The sequence below is a fragment of the Mesocricetus auratus genome, unplaced genomic scaffold (assembly GCF_017639785.1).
Source record: "Mesocricetus auratus isolate SY011 unplaced genomic scaffold, BCM_Maur_2.0 Super-Scaffold_15014, whole genome shotgun sequence".
In the NCBI taxonomy this organism is placed as follows: domain Eukaryota; kingdom Metazoa; phylum Chordata; class Mammalia; order Rodentia; family Cricetidae; genus Mesocricetus; species Mesocricetus auratus.
Window position 1 is genome coordinate 10,305,480 of NW_024429186.1, and position 17,953 is coordinate 10,323,432.

At 45.8% G+C, this 17,953-nt stretch overlaps 1 long non-coding RNA gene across 1 annotated transcript; it reads left to right on the forward strand.

Annotated features, from left to right (window-relative positions):
• Nucleotides 1–6,265: 6,265 nt before the first annotated feature.
• On the forward strand, nt 6,266–17,617 carry LOC110340565. Its single transcript, XR_002382356.2, has 2 exons — nt 6,266–6,337; nt 16,887–17,617. It is a non-coding gene; the product is annotated as an uncharacterized LOC110340565 (long non-coding RNA).
• The last annotated feature ends 336 nt before the right edge of the window (nt 17,618–17,953 follow it).

Here is a 17,953-nt window from a genome sequence, read left to right on the forward strand (position 1 = left end):
TAGATCCATGTGTATCAACATGAACAATACTTAAGTCCAAATGGATCAAAAGACCTCAGCATAAATCCAGCCAAACTGAACCTCTTAGAAGAGAAAGTAGGTGGTACCCTTGAACAAATTGGTACAGGAGAGAGCTTCCTGAACATAACACCAGTAGCACAGACCCTGAGATCAACTATTAATAAATGGGACCTCCTGAAACTGAGAAGCTTCTGTAAGGCAAAGGACACAGTCAGCAAGACAAAAAGGCACCCCACAGAATGGGAAAAGATATTCACTAACCCCACATCTGATAGAGGGCTGATGTCCAAAATTTACAAAGAACTCAAGAAGTAGGTCTCCAAAATACCAAAGGATCCAATTAAAAAGTGGCTACAGAACTAACTAGAGAATTCTCAACAGAGGAGTCTAAAATGGCTGAGAGGCACTTGAGAAAGTGCTCAACATCCTTAGCCATCCGGGAAATGCAAATCAAAACAACTCTGAGATACAATCTCAGAATGGCTAAAATCAAAAACACCCACGACAATTTATGCGGAGAGGATGTGGAGAGAGGGGAATAATCCTCCACTGCTGGTGGGAGTGCCAACTCGTACAGCCACTTTGGAAATCAGTATGGAGATTCCTCAGGAAAATGGGAATAAACCTACCACAAGACCCAGCAACTCCACTCTTAGGCATATATCCAAAAGATTCACATTCATACAACAAAGACATCTGTTCCATATGTTCACAGTAGCATTATTTGTAATAGCCAGAACTTGGAAGAAACCTAGATGCCCCTCAACCGAAGAGTGGATAGAGAAAATGTGGTACATTTACACAATGGAGTACTATTCAGAAGAAAAAAAAATGGAATCCTGAAATTTGCAGGCAAATGGATGGCACTAGAAGAAACCATCCTGAGTAGGGTAACCCAGTCACCAAAAGAGAAACATGACATGTACTCTCTCATATATGGATTTTAGACATAGATCTGAGGAGTGCCAGCCTATATATAATGCCATGACCAGAGAGTCTGGGAAATAGAACCTTCAGTAAATGGCTGATGGAAGCAGAGGCCGACTCCCACAGCTGAACACTTAGCTGAACTCCAGGAATCTAGTGACAGAGCGGGAGGACTGATGAGCAAAGGGGTTAAGACTGGCCTGGTTTAACCCCCAGAAACAGCTGACCTGACAAGGGTTAGCTCTTGAGTCCCAGACTGTCAAGACACCCTGAACGTGGGTGTCAGTGAGGAGGCCTAGGTAATCTATTTATCCCAGGTATACAAATGGACTTTGGGGACCCATCTAACAATGAGAGATGCACTCTCACCCTGGACTCCCAGGGGAGGCTCTAAGCCCTACCCTGGATGAAATGACAGACTATAGACACTCCCCATGGAGGGCCTCACCCTCCCTGGGGAAATGAGGCAATATTGGAGGGTTTGGTATGAGGGTGTGGGAGGAGGGAAGGGAAAGGTACCAGGACCTGGAATTGATATGTGAAGTAACCTTGTTTCTAATTTAAATTTAAACTTAAAAATAAAAATATATATAAAATATATATATTCAGGATATTAAAAATGATAATGTATATCTGACAAACAGATTTAAAGAGACGGAACATAAAATTGAATTACTTTCAGGAAACATGTGTTCTATATCTATCGTTCAACAGACAGTATAGAAAAAGTGGAACATAATGTTGAAACATTTAACCACCAAAACTGTTCGTGTTTGATGATTTCAATAGCAAACTACAAAGACTGGAATATAAGTTTGAAATGCTTACAGAAAAGATTTGTTCCATGTCTGAGCCAATGAAAAACTAGCTGATAGAATGTTATTTCTGGAAGGCAGTTTACATGCTATTGAGATACTTTCCAAGGATGAGAATATTAAATATTTGGAATCATGTATAAGTGATGAATGCAAGATAATGAACGATTCCATGATGTCCTTGGAAAATTATTTAACCCAAGAACTTCAAGAGCTCAGAACAACAATGATAAATAGATTGCAGGTCTCAGAAGACATCCAATCTGATACTTCAGAATCAGACATACAGGCAACAGGTCAGGACAGAGGTTTCCCTACACCTCTCAAATGCCAGAAAGATCTTTCTAAGGTTGTTATGCCCTCACCTATAGTTTTCCCAATATCTGTACCCAAAAAAAACAGCAACAAAAAAGCACCTAAATGGTTTCGTTGCTTATCAATGGGAACCTATATAGATGAAGGACCTAAAGGGAATCAAGGAGGCCATTGTTTCATATGGTCTTCATTCTCCCTATGTCAGAGAGCTCCTAACTTCATGGGCCACTTCAAATAGAGTAACCCAAGAGACTGGGCCCAAGTAGCCTTGGCAGTGCTCAAAGATTCATGTCAAATTCAATGGAGAACTTTATGGAGGCGAGAGGTGAAAGCCCTAGAGATTCAGGGATTAAAGAACAGTTATGAAGCGCTTTGGGAAGGGTGCTTATGCTGACCCACAGGTTCAGTCCGCATATGACAGTACATGTTGTCTTTATGCCATACAGCTTCTTTGAATGCTTTGGATAAGGTTTGTGAAACAGGAGAGATAATACAACCCTATACCAAAGTAGTACAGGGTCCAAAGGAAAAGTTCACTGCATTTTTAGAAAGATTGTCCAGAGCGATAGAAATACAAGTAACAAATCCAGAATTTGGTAACTCCTTATAGAATCTTTGGCATATGAGAATGCAAATCCACAATGTAAGCAGGTACTTTGGCCATTAAAAATAAGATCAGCGCCATTGGAGAAACGGGTCCTATATACAGCTAACCTTGAATGTTAAAGTCATAAGGGAGCTTGGGTAGGTGAAGCGATTTCTACAGGTTTGAGGAGTCACCAGGATGCCAAAAACCCTACCCATGATGATATAGAGGCCTGGGTAGGGGAGGCAATCTCCAAAATTTTCAACAGAAATAAAGATGCCACGTGCTTTCACTGTAGTAAAATTGGACATCTGAGTAGGAACTGTAGATGAAGCATTCCTAGAAATAATGCTTCTACCAGGAATGCTTCAGACAGAAGGCCTTCTGGTCTCTGTAGGAGGTGTGGAAAGGGCAAACATTGGACCAAGGAATGCTGGTCGACTACAGACAGACAAGGTAGACCTTTACAGCCGGGAAACTGGTCCAGGGGCCTCACAAAGGCCCCAAAACTCAGGGTAGTCCGGTCATTCCCAGTGATAGTGGAGGACAGCCTCTCCCAGGACAATGAGAAGATCCACTTTCCATTGTAAATAATATGGCGCTGGATAATACATTAACTACAGAGGATGAATCAATTATATCAGGAGGAAATACAAAACGTATATTTTGGCAATCTTCTATACAATATCATAGACCCAAGTTACCAATTAAAGTAAATAATACAGTGATTAATGGCATTTTAGACAATTGAACTGACATCACCATCATAAATCAGAAGTCTTGTCCCCTCGATTTTGCCTTTAAAATAAGTAAACATTCAATTCTTAGGGATTGGAACCCTATCTCAAGTTAAACAGAGCATTAGATGGATTGACTTTATTGGGCCATAAGGACAGAGAGGAAGGTTGAAGCCATATGTTGCAGATATTGCTATAAATCTCTGGGGTCGTGATCTATTACAGCAATGGAATACGCAGATTAACATTCCTCCTGTATCAGATAGGAATTATAGACAAGCTCTTGGTGGTAGAAAGAATATAGTAAGGCAGTACAGAAAACAGATGCCAAACATACAGGCTTTACAGAAACAGGATGCTAGTGCCAAACCTACAGAGCAACCAAAAGCTCTACCCTTAAAATAGCTAACAGGTGAACCTGTCTGGGTGGGTCAATGGCCTATGACATCTGAAAAGTTAGAGGCTTTGGAGAAGTTAGTTCAGGAACAGTTAAATGCTGGACATATTGAGGAATCAACTGGTGCATGGAATTCACCTGTTTTTGTTATCAAGAAGAAGTCTGGGAAAGGGAGAATGGTTCCTGATCTTAGAGCTATCAACAAGGCATTTCAGCCTATGGGGTCTCTACAACCTGGGTTGCCACTACCTTCTCTAATACCTAAGGATTAGCCAATTATAGTTATGGATTTAAAAGATTCTTCTTCACTATACCTTTACAACAAAATGACAGAGAAAATTTCACAGTACCTACCTATAATAATTCCTGACTGGCACAAAGATTCCAGTGGAAGGTGCTAACTCAAGGTATGTTAAATAGCCCAACTTTGTGTCAATATTTTGTGCATAAACCTCTAGAAATAGTTCATAACCAATTTCCACATTCATTAATATATCATTATATGGATGACATAGTACTGTCTGATTCAAATAAGGATATTTTGGAAAAGGTATTTGAAGCAGTAAAGGAAACTTTGCCTCGCTGGGGATTACAAATTGCCCCAGAAAAAATACTAAGAGGAGATTAATTATCTAGGTTATAAAATAGACTCTCAGAAAATCAGACTGCAGAAAGTACAAATCAGAAGAGATCGTTACCAGACTCTTAATGATCTTCAAAAACAATTAGGAGAAATCTCTCAATTACAGACAATTATCGGTGTAGAAGGGCATGATTTAAAACACCCGAAAATGGCTTTATAAGGAGATAAAGACCTAAACAGCCCACGAGTACTATCAGCTGATGCTGAAAAGGAATTAGAATGGGTAGAGCAGAGAATATTAGAGGCACATGTGGACTGTGTGAATCCAAAACTGGACTGTATTCTGGTTATTTTACCATCTAGAGAATACCCCTCAGTAATTTTAATGCAGAGAGAAGAAAAGCTTTGGGTTCCATCAAAATTAATTAAGATTCAATCAGAACAGAAGAAACCTCAGGAGGAGGAAAGATAACAGTTCATCTACAAACTCATATTCCACCATGGGTAAAGTGACCTCATAAAAGGAAAGAGAAGTGTTTTGTTTTTTGTCTTCACAGGTAAACTCAGCAAAGAATACTGGACATATGTATTCCTGAAGAAGAATTAATAGCTACCCAGAGGACCATCAAACAAACAATAACTCACTGTGTGGTATCAAAGTCTAAATCTCTCTGTATTGTTTTTTATAATACCCATTTCTTTCTGTTCCTTAATATGCTTTAGTCCCCATTCATTTAACTGAAGCTGGCTCTAGAGTTGGATTGGCTCTCCTACTCTAAATTCAAGTGTATTATTTAAATAAAATTCAGAATTTCTGTATAATGCCTGAATTTCAGTGTAATGGGTGAATCAAAGAGCCATTGATATAAAACAGAAGAAAATAAAATTAGGGACTATTATCTGTGGATTTCTTTTTCTGACAAGTCTAATCTCCTTCATGTTTACCATCTTCCCTATTGTCACCTTTTCCAGCATGCATACATAAAAAGTTTTTAAAAAATTTATTTGTTAACATTAATGTTTGAGTTTTCCAGAGAACAAGGGATTTCCTGACAGCAATCTTCAACTGCTTCATAAAGAGAATGAGGATCCACTTCCTTGACTCCACCTGATTCGACTAGATGCACCTGAACTGCCCCATATCATCGACTCCACCTGACAAGCACCATTCTGAAACCGGTTTGGAACAACATCACTGGACACAACTCCAGACCAAGGAACTGATATAGCACACCTTCTACAATCTGGCCAGAGCTTCAGACAAGAGCTTCAATCAACACTAGAACTCCAGTCAGGAACTACAATCAAGCATCTCCTGCCAAACAGAAATTGTCTAATCTACTGAAGATTTTGTTACACTAACATTTTTCTTCTTACAGGTCCCTATGAGATTGTCATCGTCCCATCTCAGCAGGAGTTAGTTTTGAGAATTCCATGCTCCCTCTCCCTACTATTAATATTATAGGATAGTTTACACCTGTTAGTGTTAGTTTTCAATTATTTTAGAGTTGGGACTGGAAGGAGGTGTTCAGACTTGGGTGTTTCTTTCAGATAAGCTTAGGTTTAGATGGGATAGATGTTTGATACATTTTGTTCATTGACACAAGTTACTTTTGTTTTAAGTTTAAATATCCTTTTTAGACTAAAAGGGGAATTGTAGGGTGAAATTTAGTACTCCACCATTAACCATGTGGCATATTAGAGGCACATACAGATGAGGTAGTAAAAGGGCAGTTTACCACACCATTAACCACACCCACTTTAAGCATGACTAAAGACATATATGGATGTAGGCAGTGAACTACGTCACTAGCCAGGCCCACTTTTGGGCATGGCTAGGGGCGTGTACGGAGGAAGGAATAAAAGACTGAGCAGCAGAACCTCTCGCCCTCTCTTCGGCTTCCAGGTCAGTGGTGGAAAAATACTCGGCTCATCTGGGTTGCTTGTTTTTCTCTTGTGAGTACTTTCTACAACAAATACTAACTTATACTTTCAATGAGTGTGCCGTTTATCGTTGCAGCATCACATAACAGCCGTTTTGAAGGCCTTGTCTTATACTTCAGCTATATAGTGTTTCTCATGTTCTACTGTAGTAAGGTTACTGGGTCCTAGTGGTTGTTAACGCTCGTGTTTTTTTCACTGGCGTCTAGGCAACTGTGGTTGGTTTAGGTAAGGTGATTCGTGGTGTAGATCTCGGTCTTAGCTAGATGGGTGTTCTGTGTCTTGGTTTCTGCTGCTCTCTCTAGATCTTAGGCAAGTGTGGAGGCTGAGGGTTGCCTGCTACTGAGTGCTTGAGTAGGTAAGTAGATAGCAGAGATGGATAGAGGTGGGCTAGGAGAAAAGTAGTCTGAGAGGGACTTCAGGAAAGAGATAACAGGACCCTGTTGGCATGTAAGTATGGGGTCCATGGGGTGGGGATATGCTGGAAGGAGGAGATCCTGCTAGTAGGTTATAGTAAGAATTACCTTACATGACAAGGGTGAAATTGTTAGAGGAATCTGATATAAACCAAGAGTTGGATTCTCCAGTGGATGAAACTGAAGTAGGAGGAGGGGGACCTGTAAGCAGAAGATTGTTTGGGGGCTAAGAGTGAGAATGGAAAGATCATAATAAAAGCTAGGAATAATAGCATAATTCACCGACCTGAGTCCCTGCCAGGTGTGGCCACTGGCGGTCTCGTAGTGGGTGTTTCTAGGAATCAGGGACTGACATGAAGGAATGGGTGGTGTTGGTTTTGTTTTAGTGGTGTGGTCCAGCCATGAGAAATAAAGGCTACACCACACAACAGAACTCATGAGGGAGGTTTTGGGGGAGGGGAATGGAAAGTGGAAGGGAGAGCAGCCTCTGGAGACGGGAGCTGAAGAAGAGGAAGGGAGGCCCAGAAGGGGCCTGCTTTTTATTAGGGGGTATGACACTTGCATGCATGGCTTGATAACATATTCTGTCAGGACCCTTAGGGCTGGCCAGTGTAATGCCTGAGTACTGACGGGTGCATGCACACAGTATTCTTAGGTGCTGTGGTTGAAGACCATAAAGACGGGTCAGTGTAATGCCTGAATCCTGCCAAGGTAAAAAAAAAATAGGAAGGGTGGCAGAGGAGGCAGGCATGAGGGTGTTGTGTTTTTGAGACTGCTTCCTGTTGACCTTGGGGTGTCACGTTTTGCGGAGACCTGAGAAAGACTCAGGTGCTGGTCAAGTCCTGAGGTAGCTGGCTGTTTCACTTCATTGTCCAGGCTCTGTGGGATCATCCGGTGCTGGTGGACCTGTGTGGGATGGATCCGAGTTGACTCCCTGAAGCTCACAAGATGTTTTTGAGTTTCCAAAAAGATATAAGTTATAGACACATTTAACATTTCCCAGTGTCTGTAATCTGTACTGAAATCCACATTGCAGAAAGGGTAGTATACTCACATAGTGGCAGTATTCTGCCAGATTATTAGCTTGTCAGAATTCCGTCGCCTACGGTTAAGACTATGGACCTTTGGAGTCTGGGTACAGCAGTATCACAGGGAGAGGGAAATCTGGGTCATGATTCACTCTTTTATACATCTCAGGCCACTTTCTCCTTATCACCACTTAAGTTTTCCTGTCTTTACACAAACAAACCTTAAAGCACCCGGCCCCTTCCTGTCACCACAGCATCAACCTGATGCCCTCTTTCTGTCACAGGTGGTTGGTTACCGAGGACAGTCACTGCAGAGTGAGTGCCTTTTAAATAAAGGGATAGTAAAGAGTTACATTGATATCTGTTCCATGAGTCTCCTTTTTGGGGGGTCTGGAGGGGGCATGGACACCTCTTGGGTGCTGTTGGGGGTGTTTGGTAGCCTTGCATCTGCGACTCCGTGGCTAACAGTCATCAGTCCTGTAGCAGCAGCTGATTCGGTGTTTGATTGGAGGCACATGGTGAGGAAATGGGCGAGGCAGGGTGTGATTGGTATAGACAGGGGAGTGAGGGAAGCGGTCAGGAAGGAAAGTGCCTGCTTCCATGGGGTTCTCAGCCCAGTAGAGCTGAGCACCGCTGTGGGGTGGAGCCTTGTTCTTCCGGTATTGGGCACAAGGCAGTTGATCTCGGTGCCCTCTGAGGCTTAAGGGAGCAGGGTCCTGTTGGAGTTGATGTGTATGAAGGAAGGTTGTCTTGAGGTGGGGGAGTATAGGGCTTGAGGTGGGATGAATGAATCCAGTGGGGCCCTCAAGCTTAGCAGCTATGGGGGTTTTTACCTTGAAGGAGCCCTGCCATTTAGGGGTGAAGGGTGAGGGATGTTGGTCTGGAGGAGAGAGAAGAACCTGCTCCCATTGTTGATTGGAGATGGACAGGGTTAGAGCATGGTTGGGGCAGGGAGGGGTCATGGAAGTTTCGTAGGCTGGAGCGGAGATGTAGAGTAAGGAAGTGAGTAGGTGGTCAGGGAAGGATGAGGGTTTGACTGAGAATGGGGGTTAGAACCATGAGTTCAAATGGTGAGATGGTTATGGGTTGTTTGGGGAGAGACCGGAGCCTGAGAAGAGCCAGAGGCAGGAGCTTCACCCAATCAAGGTGAAGTTCCTATGACATTTGGACAAGGGTGTTTTGTAAGGAGTGATTAGCTCATTCTTTCTTTCCTGAGGACTGGGAATGATATGGAATATGGAAATGCCAAGGAATGCTGAGGACTTTAGATAGATTTTGGGAAACCTGGAAGGTGAATTCAGGACCATTGTCTGACTGGAGGGAGGTGGGGATTCCAAATCCAGGAATGATCTCTCAGTGGAGGAGGTCACAGACCATCTGAACCCCTTTGTTAGTGGTTGGAAATGCCTCCACCTAGTCTGGGAATGTGTCCACTTAGACCAGGAGGTACCTAACTTACCTGACTGTAGGCATGTGGGTGAAGTCAAGTTTCCAGTCAGTCCCCAGGAGGAAAAGGAGGGCTGTGATAATCTAGAGTTGGGATCTGACATTTGGCAGATTTTACAAAAGGCAGTAATAGTCCTTAGGAAATGCAAGTCCTCAGGGGCAGGCTTCAGACGGGCCTTGACAAAGTGAGACAGAGCTTGGCTATGAGGATGAAAGAGCTGATGTAGACAGGACAGAATGTGTCGAGTGTCAGGGGCTGTGGGTTATAGAAAAGGATTCCCTGCAGTGGGTTAGCTAAATCTGGGCCTTGGAAGGCTGCGCCTCTAGCTGCCTCTTTAGCTCGACTGTTTCCCCTAGAGATGGTGGAGTTGTCAGTCTGGTGGGACCAGCAGTGGACAATCCCTATGGTTGTGAGGAGATGGGTGGCTTTTAGATGACCATAATTTGACCTGAGTTGGTTATGGACCACCCCCCCCCTTTTGCTGTAAGAATTCTGTGTTCCTTCCAGAGGACAGAGTGGGACATGACAACATGAAAAGCATATTTGGAGTCTGTGTAAACATTTAAGGATTGCCCTTGGGCTAACTGGCAGGCACTGGTGAGAGCTATTAATTCAGCCTGTGGTGTGGACAAGCAAGGCCTTTGCCTCGATCGCCTCCGTGTCTGATACAATGGCAGAGCCTGCTTTCAGACCCCCTCGTGTATAAAGGAGCTGCCATCTGTATAACAGGTATGGCTGGCCCGAGGCAATGCAGCCTCCTGCATGTATGAGGGATGGGGCAGTAGTTCCTCTAGGGTTTCAGCAAGAGTGAGGTGGAGAAGGGTTGGTGTTGGGTCAGGAAAGGTTTGAGACATTGAAGAATGGGCAAGATTGAAAAGTAAGTGTGGCATCTTCTACCAGCACTACCTGGGGAGAAAGAACCCAGGAACGAGGCAGAGTTTGTCTTTATTAGTTAAGGGATGGGACAGGTTGTGAGAGGAGAAGATAGTGATGGGCGACCCAAAATTTAGTGTTTTTTTTTTTTTTTGATTCACGAATGAGAAGCTCAGCAGCCGCTAAAGCACATGTGCAGGGTGTCCGTCCCTGGGTGGTAAGGTCTAATTTTTGAAAGGTTAGGGTTAGGGTTAGGGTTAAGGAAGGTCCCATCTGGTGGCCTAGAACCCCAAGGGCACGTCCCTCTTTTTTGCTGCATAGAGAGAGAAGGGGTGGGTTGGGTCTGTGAGATGTAGTGCTGGGGCCTGGAGGAGGGCCTGCTGGAGCTTTTAGAAGGGCTTAGTAATGGGAATGAGAGGTGATTCATGTGAGAGGCCAAGGACTGCCTTATGAGCACCTGGCGTTGGTGGTGCACGCCTTTAATCCCAGCATTTGGGAGGCAGAGGCAGGCGTGAATTCGAGACCAGCCTGGTCTACAGAGCGAGTTCCAGGACAGCCTCCAAAACAATACAGAGAAACCCTGTCTGGAAAAAAGAAAAACAAAAACAATGTAAGGGGTGAGCAAGAAGGAAAAAGAGGGGGTCCAGGAATATAAGAAGCCAGCTATTCCTAGGAACAATAAAGTTTCTTCTTTAGAAGAGGGGACTGAAAGAGACTGCATTAAGTGTTTTCTATCTAAAGTAATGACTTTATGCATTGGGGTAATGGTTATTCCCAAGCAGGTGACCTGAGGAGTGGACAGTTGGACCTTAGAAGGTGAGACTCTATGACCCCAGCTAGACAAGAAATTTAGGAGAGCAGAGGTGTTAGTGTGGCTAATTTGTAGGGATGGACTGCAGAGGAGAAGGTCATCTACATACTCTGTGAGTTTAGACTTGGGGAGAGGCAAAGAATGTGGGACAGAAGCTAAGGCCTGGCCAAATAGATGGGGGCTGTCCAAGAAGCCCTGGGGTAGGACGGTCCAGGTGAGCTGGATAGAGAGGCAGGTGTCAGGGTCAATCCAGGCGAAAGCAAAAAAAGTGTTCTGTGACTGGGTGCTGAAAGGGATTGAGAGAAAGACATCCTTGAGATCCAGGGCTGAGAAATGAGAGGTCCCTGAGGGGATAGTGGAGAGAAGTACGTGGGGATTAGATACCACAGGGTAGACCAGGAACACTGCAGGATTAATGAGCTGGAGGTCTCAAGCTGGTAGATCCCACTGGGCTTTGTAACTGCAAGTGTTGGGTGTTAAAGGGAGAAGTTGTGGGGTGAAGTAGTGTTTTTTTCCTTGGAGGTCAGAGATGATAGGTTTAAGACCGCTGAGGCTCTGGAGTGAGAGTGGGTACTGGGCTTGGGTGATGTACTGGGTAGGACCCTGTAACTCGGTAATGATGGGGAAACGGTGTTTTGCAGAAGAGGGGTTTTGGAATCCCAGACTTGAGGGTCTACCTGGGAGGCTGGCAGAGGAAGGGATATGTTGGAAAACCAGCAGGTTGGGTGACTAGTAGGAGAAGAAGAGAGGCTGCTGGTGAGCCAGGAGAATTGGGGGAACAAAAGAAATAGTCTCCCCTTTGGCTAAAAGATTTCTTCCCGGTTAAGGGACAGGACAAGTTGGTGCGACTAGGAAGGAATGGGTGAGGGAAACACCCCTGAAAATGCAATTGAGTGGTGGAGTCTAGCGAGGCAGATAAGACTGTGCCCGTTCCCCAACGATAGGGAAATGAGGAGAGGTGGGTCCCCAAAACTCCATCAGTACGGAGTAAGTGGTCCCAGTGTCCAGGAGGAAAGAAATTGATCACCCTGATACTGCAATAACTATCCCGAGTTCCCATCAGACTAACAGTGGCTGGACCAAGGGAGCCCCGGCCCCGTCAGTCATTCATGGCCAGGCCTAAAATCTTGGCTGGAGGATGGTCTGCATCTGAGGGGCATGGGGACAGTCAACAGCCTAAAGTCCCTCTTGGTGGCACCTTGAGCATGGCCCAGGTAGCCTGCAGGAATTAGGGCAGGCCCAGGTCCAGTGACCCCCCACCCTGACCACATCTGAAGCAGGGACCCAGTGGTCGTCAAGCCCTAGGAGGCAGGGGAGCCCAGGCAGTCACTTGGGTTGGTTGAATGGCCTTGGCTAGCATTTGATATTTCTGTTTATAATCTTTCTCACCTCTCCCATGGTACACCTTAAAGACCAGTGCTAAGACTTCTGCCTGTGAGGTTAGGGGTCCTCTCTCCAAATGCTTAAGCTTTGCCCTAATGTCGGGGAAGCTCTGGGAAAAGAAATAGGTCATAAGGAGTTGTCTGCCCTCTGGGCTTTCAGGGTCTAGAATGATATGCTGTAAGAAGGCCTTTGTGAGGCATCCTAGGACCTGAGATGAGTTTTCCTGTTTGTTCTGGATGATTTCATGGAGTTTTTCATAGTTAACTGGTTTGAGCACAGCCTTATGGAGAACTGCCAAGATGCAGGTTATAAACTGATCTCTAACTAGAATGCCCCCTGAAGGTATTCCAGTCCCATCGAGAATCCCTATGGAAGGGGGTTGTTGCTTTGGTGGATTTCATCTGCATGTGCTCTAGCCTGCTCCCAAACTCACCTGCATTGTTAGCTAGAATCGTGTGTGTGTGTGTGTGTGTGTGTGTGTGTGTGTGTGTGTGTGTGTGTTAGCTAGTGGGGCTATACAATTAAGTTATATACTGAAATTCTTTCATGAAAGAGGTAGAGTTAGACATATAAGACCCCAGGGTTTTTTTTTGTTTGTTTATTTGTTTTTTCCATTTGAGAGAGCTCACTTAATGAAAAGGGGGCACGTAGTTTAACCAGTCCATTCACTCCCTCAGCCTCTTGCAAAGGGAGAAGAGTGGCCCAGTTGGGCTGGATAGAGAGATAAAGGTGGTTCCATTGCTGATATCCTGACTTCTCCCACTCCCTGGGTCCTGGGCAACCTGGCCCTGTTCCTGCTCCCGACTCCTCTCCTTCTTCTGCCCCAGTGGTTTCTCCTCAGGACCCACCTGTCACTCTATGCCTGTCCTCTCCTGGGCCTGGGCCTTCTCCTTAGGGAACCTTTCCTGGTCACGGGGTCTCTCTAATCCTGGGGCTCTCTCCCCGCCCTGGGATTGCTCTTCACCAGGCTACCTTCCCTCGCCCCTAAATCCATCTTTGACAGGTGATTGTTCCTCACTGACAGTTGTCAAAGGTTGCCTGGCTGTGTTATGTCATGCATGCGTTAGTTGGCTGCATAAGGATTCTGCATGCATAAACCAGTATGGCTGTGTCATGCATGCGTTAGGTCGCTAAATAAGGGCTCCACATGCAGAAACCACGTGGAACTGAGGCCTCGCAGAGCTGGGCCAAAGGCAGCTCCATGACTCCAGTTTAAATGGCCCCAGCTGCTGAGCCTCACTCTAAACCATTCCCATTCCCTACATAATCAAGCGCCTCTGGCCTGGTCTCTTTTTCTTTCCATTTCTGCTCCCCTCTCTTTGCTCCCTTTCCCAATAAGCTCCGTGTGTGTTTGTTGAGTTTGGATCGTGTTTCATGTTTCATCTCCCGAAGCTGCAGCAAAAGAACACCCATAGTGGAGTGGGAGTGAGTCGGGGGGGGGGTGAAAGTGGGTGCCAGAGTCGGACGGTGGGAACAGCCTGTTACTGGAGAGAAGGGGCCGGATGAGCTGAAGGAGCAGTTGTGTGTTGAGGCCGATAGAGTGGAGGCTGTCATTAGCAGGATCCAGGGGAGTGGGTGGCTCCTTTAGCTCAGACTTCATAGCTAGGAGGAGCTGAGTGGGGGAACAGGAAGAACAGAGGGAGGCTTGGAGCTGAGGTAGGAAAGGGCTTGTCCATAAGGTTTTTCTCTTCCACCTGCTTGATTGCTGGCAAAAGGAGCAAAACTCCAGCATCAAGCCGGACGGTGGTGGCGCATGCCTTTAATCCCAGCACTCGGGAGGCAGAGGCAGGCGGATCTCTGTGAGTTCGAGGCTACGCTGGACCAACAGCCTCCAAAACAATACAGAGAAACCCTGTCTCGTAAAAACCAAAAAAACAAAATCCAGTATCATACTGGGACCCAGGGTGCCAGTAGATGGCCATTTTGATTGATTATCTAAGGGATATTTGGGTAATACTTCACTGCAAAGGCATGAAAGTTTAGAAGCCCTTAAGTCTAGTGCTGAGTGTAAAGGTTTGAGGTTTCCCAAGAGGCATCCCAGTGGGGAGCTTGGAGGTATAGACAAAGACACAGTTCTCATGAGTGAGGCAGACAGGTAAGACCCAATAGCCTGCAATCCCTAGCATCCCAGGAATTCAAGGAGGATCGAATTAAGTAGGCACGGGCTGTCCCCAAGCGTCATCGTGCAAGGAACAGGGGACAAGGACTGGGAGACCAAGAGAGATGGTGGCTGACTGGTACCAGGACTTGGCAGGGCCAAAAGTCAAGAAATAAAACAGGAGAGAGTAGTAGGTGAGTGTTGGCAAAGAGAGTCAACTGTAGCCTTGAAGACTGGGCTTGGGGGGTCCCAGGGGGATGCTGGGTACTCAACTCCCACAGATCCAGAGAAGCATTCATGCCAAACGGGAGAGTGGAAACTCACCAATTCTTCTCATGGTGGGTGGAGGGCCCAGTGATCAGTCAGGTAAAAAGTGAACCTGCTTTCAGGTAGGCTGTGGGTGAGGAGGGGTCCAAGTCTCATGGCACCAATGTTGCTGTTGGTTTTTTGTTTTTGTTTTGTGACACAGAACAGTGGCAAGAAAAGGTTACACCATACAACAGAACTCATGTGGGAGGTTTACTGGGGAAGGGGAATAGAAAGTGGAGGGAAGAGCAGCCTCTGGAGACGGGAGCAGTGGAAGAGAGAGGGAGGCACGCTTTTTCATAAGGGGTATGACACGTGTGTGTAACATGTAGTCTTTCCCGTCAGCCGCCTGGGCCCTGCCGAGCTGTCTTAACCCCCAAATAACACACAGGACACTATATTAATTATAAGCTGTTGGCCATTTGTTATTGTTTCTCATTGTTTAGCTCTGACTTAATTATTGACCCATAATCGTCAATATATATTTTATAAGGACTCATCTTTTCGAGGGGTGAGCCCACAATGCTGTCCATGCCCAAAAGGGCGGGGACAGGGGGATGGACACAGGTGGGATATTTAAGGAAAGGGAAAGTAAATGTATTCTCTCTTTGGAAACCTACGACGCTCCTGATCTTCCAGCTTGTGTGTAAGTTCTTTCTCTGATAAGTAAATATATTGTTTTCCATATTACATTGACCTCCCTCATCACACGTGCACTTGGCTTCAAAATATATCTTGTCTGTACCCTTAGGGCTGGCCAGTGTAGGTGCCTGAATTCTAACTAGCGCATATGCACAGGATTGTTCTTAGTGGCTGCAGTTAAAGACCCCAAGGGCAGGCAGACATAATGCCTGAATGCTAACAATGGGGATAGACTGTAGTCGGAGGGCTGAGAGGGTCCACAAGAAGGAGGAATCCTGGGCCCACTCCAAGGTTTATCATAGTATCAGAGTTCCCTGGGAGTAGAGGCAGGATGACAGGACAGGCCCGGCAAGCAGACTGCTACAAGGATGAGGCCGATCCATTCTACTGCGGGTGAGAATAAGAATGAGAATTGCCTACCCGGGTCCCAGCCCAGTGTGGCCAGTGGGATCCCAGGTAGTGTTTCTGTGCATCTGTGGCTGACACAAAGGTATGGTGGGGGCAGGGAAGAACACTGGATCCGGTGCAAGGTTTGGTAGTGCTCCCAGGGATGGGGATAAGGTGGGAAGACCCTTGCTCGTGGTCTGCTGTTGGGCTGGGAACGAGACCACAAGAATCGTGACAGCAGACAGAAGGGAGAGTGGGAATCACCTACCTGACTCCCAGCTGGTGCACTCTGTGTGCTAATATTTTGGTTTGGAGGATTTGTCTCTTGGGGAAAGTGGAGCATTAATGGCACCTATTATGATGTTAATCTGATGTTTTATGTGTGGTGATATTTGCTTTATGAAGTTGGTGGCACTTGAATTTGGTGCATATGTTTAAGGTTGGGCTGCTCCCTTAATAGGTATGAAGTGGCTGTCTTTATCTCCCCTGGTTAGTTTTGATCTGAAGTCTATTTTGTCAGATATTAGGATTGCAACCCCTGCTTGTTTCCTGATTCCGTTTGCCTGGGATGTCTTTGCCTCTCTTTTCACTCTAAAGTAATCACTATCTTTGGTGATTATGTGTGGTTCTTAGAGGCAGCAGAATAATGGAGCCTGTTTTTCAGTCCAGCCTTAATCTACATCTATCATGGATAAGAGCCAGCAACTCTCCATTACTTTTCTGTTAGAAAGCACCTGAATGAGTCCTCCCAAATACCTATGAGACAGGCCACTATTATCCTCATTTTACCAATGAGGAAACTGACTTGCGGAGGAAAGCTAATGGCCCCTGTCCTGGCATTTCCTAGACCCTAGACACAAGGCTGCATCTTTCTGCCTAGGCGCCAGTGTGGGACAAAGAGGAAAGTGCTGGTAGCCCATACCAGCAATGCAAGGTCATCTTCTGACCCAAATCATGGGACTCACAGTCACACTCTTTATATCTGAACCTCGGGCTCATGGTCCCTTAGTGCCCCTCCCCTTTTCCAGAATCTGGTCATGTCTTCTTGCAATGGTGACTCATGCTATGCAGCAACCATACCATGGGAGCCACCATTCTCTGGGGCTCACACTGGTCAACCACCTCCATGACAGCACCAGGAGGACTGTATTTCCTTAATTCCTACTTCCACAGGAAGCCGCCATGGATGCTTGGGACCTACTGAGGCTACTGTTGCCCCTTAAGAGAGCCACAAGCCATCTGAGCGGGGCTGATCACGAACACCGGTCACGTGCTGGCCCGAACCATCATGTTTTCTGTACCTTTGCTCAACACCTACTCCCTTGTTCACTAAAAGACTTGGGTATCACCACAGACACCAAGGACCCGGAAGCAGACAAAGCGAATCTGTGCCTGTAAGATAGAAATATGGGATCATCACGTTCCTGGCGAAATTCGTTCCTATTAAAGGGACCACATGGTGCTAAAGAGTCGGCAAGGTAGACAGATCATCAGCCGGAACTTCAGGGTTGTGGAGAGTTGGAATGTCACAATGTCACAGGTCCAGAGTCGAATCACCTTGGGATGTTGTTAGTCCCTTTCTTGCCCACCTCTGGGTCTGCCCTGACATCCTTTTAACCATCAGACTAAACCTTTGTGATGTATTAACAGACTGCTAGCTTTCCCCAAACCCAGTGCTAATAATGTCATCAGATAGCAGAGACTCACCGCTTTGTAACCCGCCTACCTGATGCCCCCATCAATGTATTTTTAAAATGCCTTGATTTATGACTTTCTTTGTTCTGTTACTATAAAAAACCTCCTGAAATGGTTACCAGTTTAGAACACTGTATTTGGGGCAACCCAAATCTGTTCCGAGGCCATAGACACTCGTATTTGGCTCTAGAATAAAGAGATGAGAGTGGTGTTTTGTGTTGATACTCTATTTGCTAGTTCATAGTGCACAATGATAGTAAGAGCAGACACTGGGTGGGTAGGAAGCCGTGGCTGGGCCTTTCCAGTGGGATAGAAGCAGAAGCTGCCAGAGGCAGGGCCACCTGGCCAGAGGGTGACTAAGGACAGAGAGGTACCAGAGCGGAACCACCCAGCCTCTGTAGCAGACAGTGACAGCACCATCAGGCCTTCAGTGTCTGCTGTGACCTAACAGTGCCCTCCTGGATATTCACCCTAACAGTCTGCAAGTCACACACCATGCACTGAGCACTGGTGTGCACTAGGTTCTGGCCCAGAGTGGGATCTGT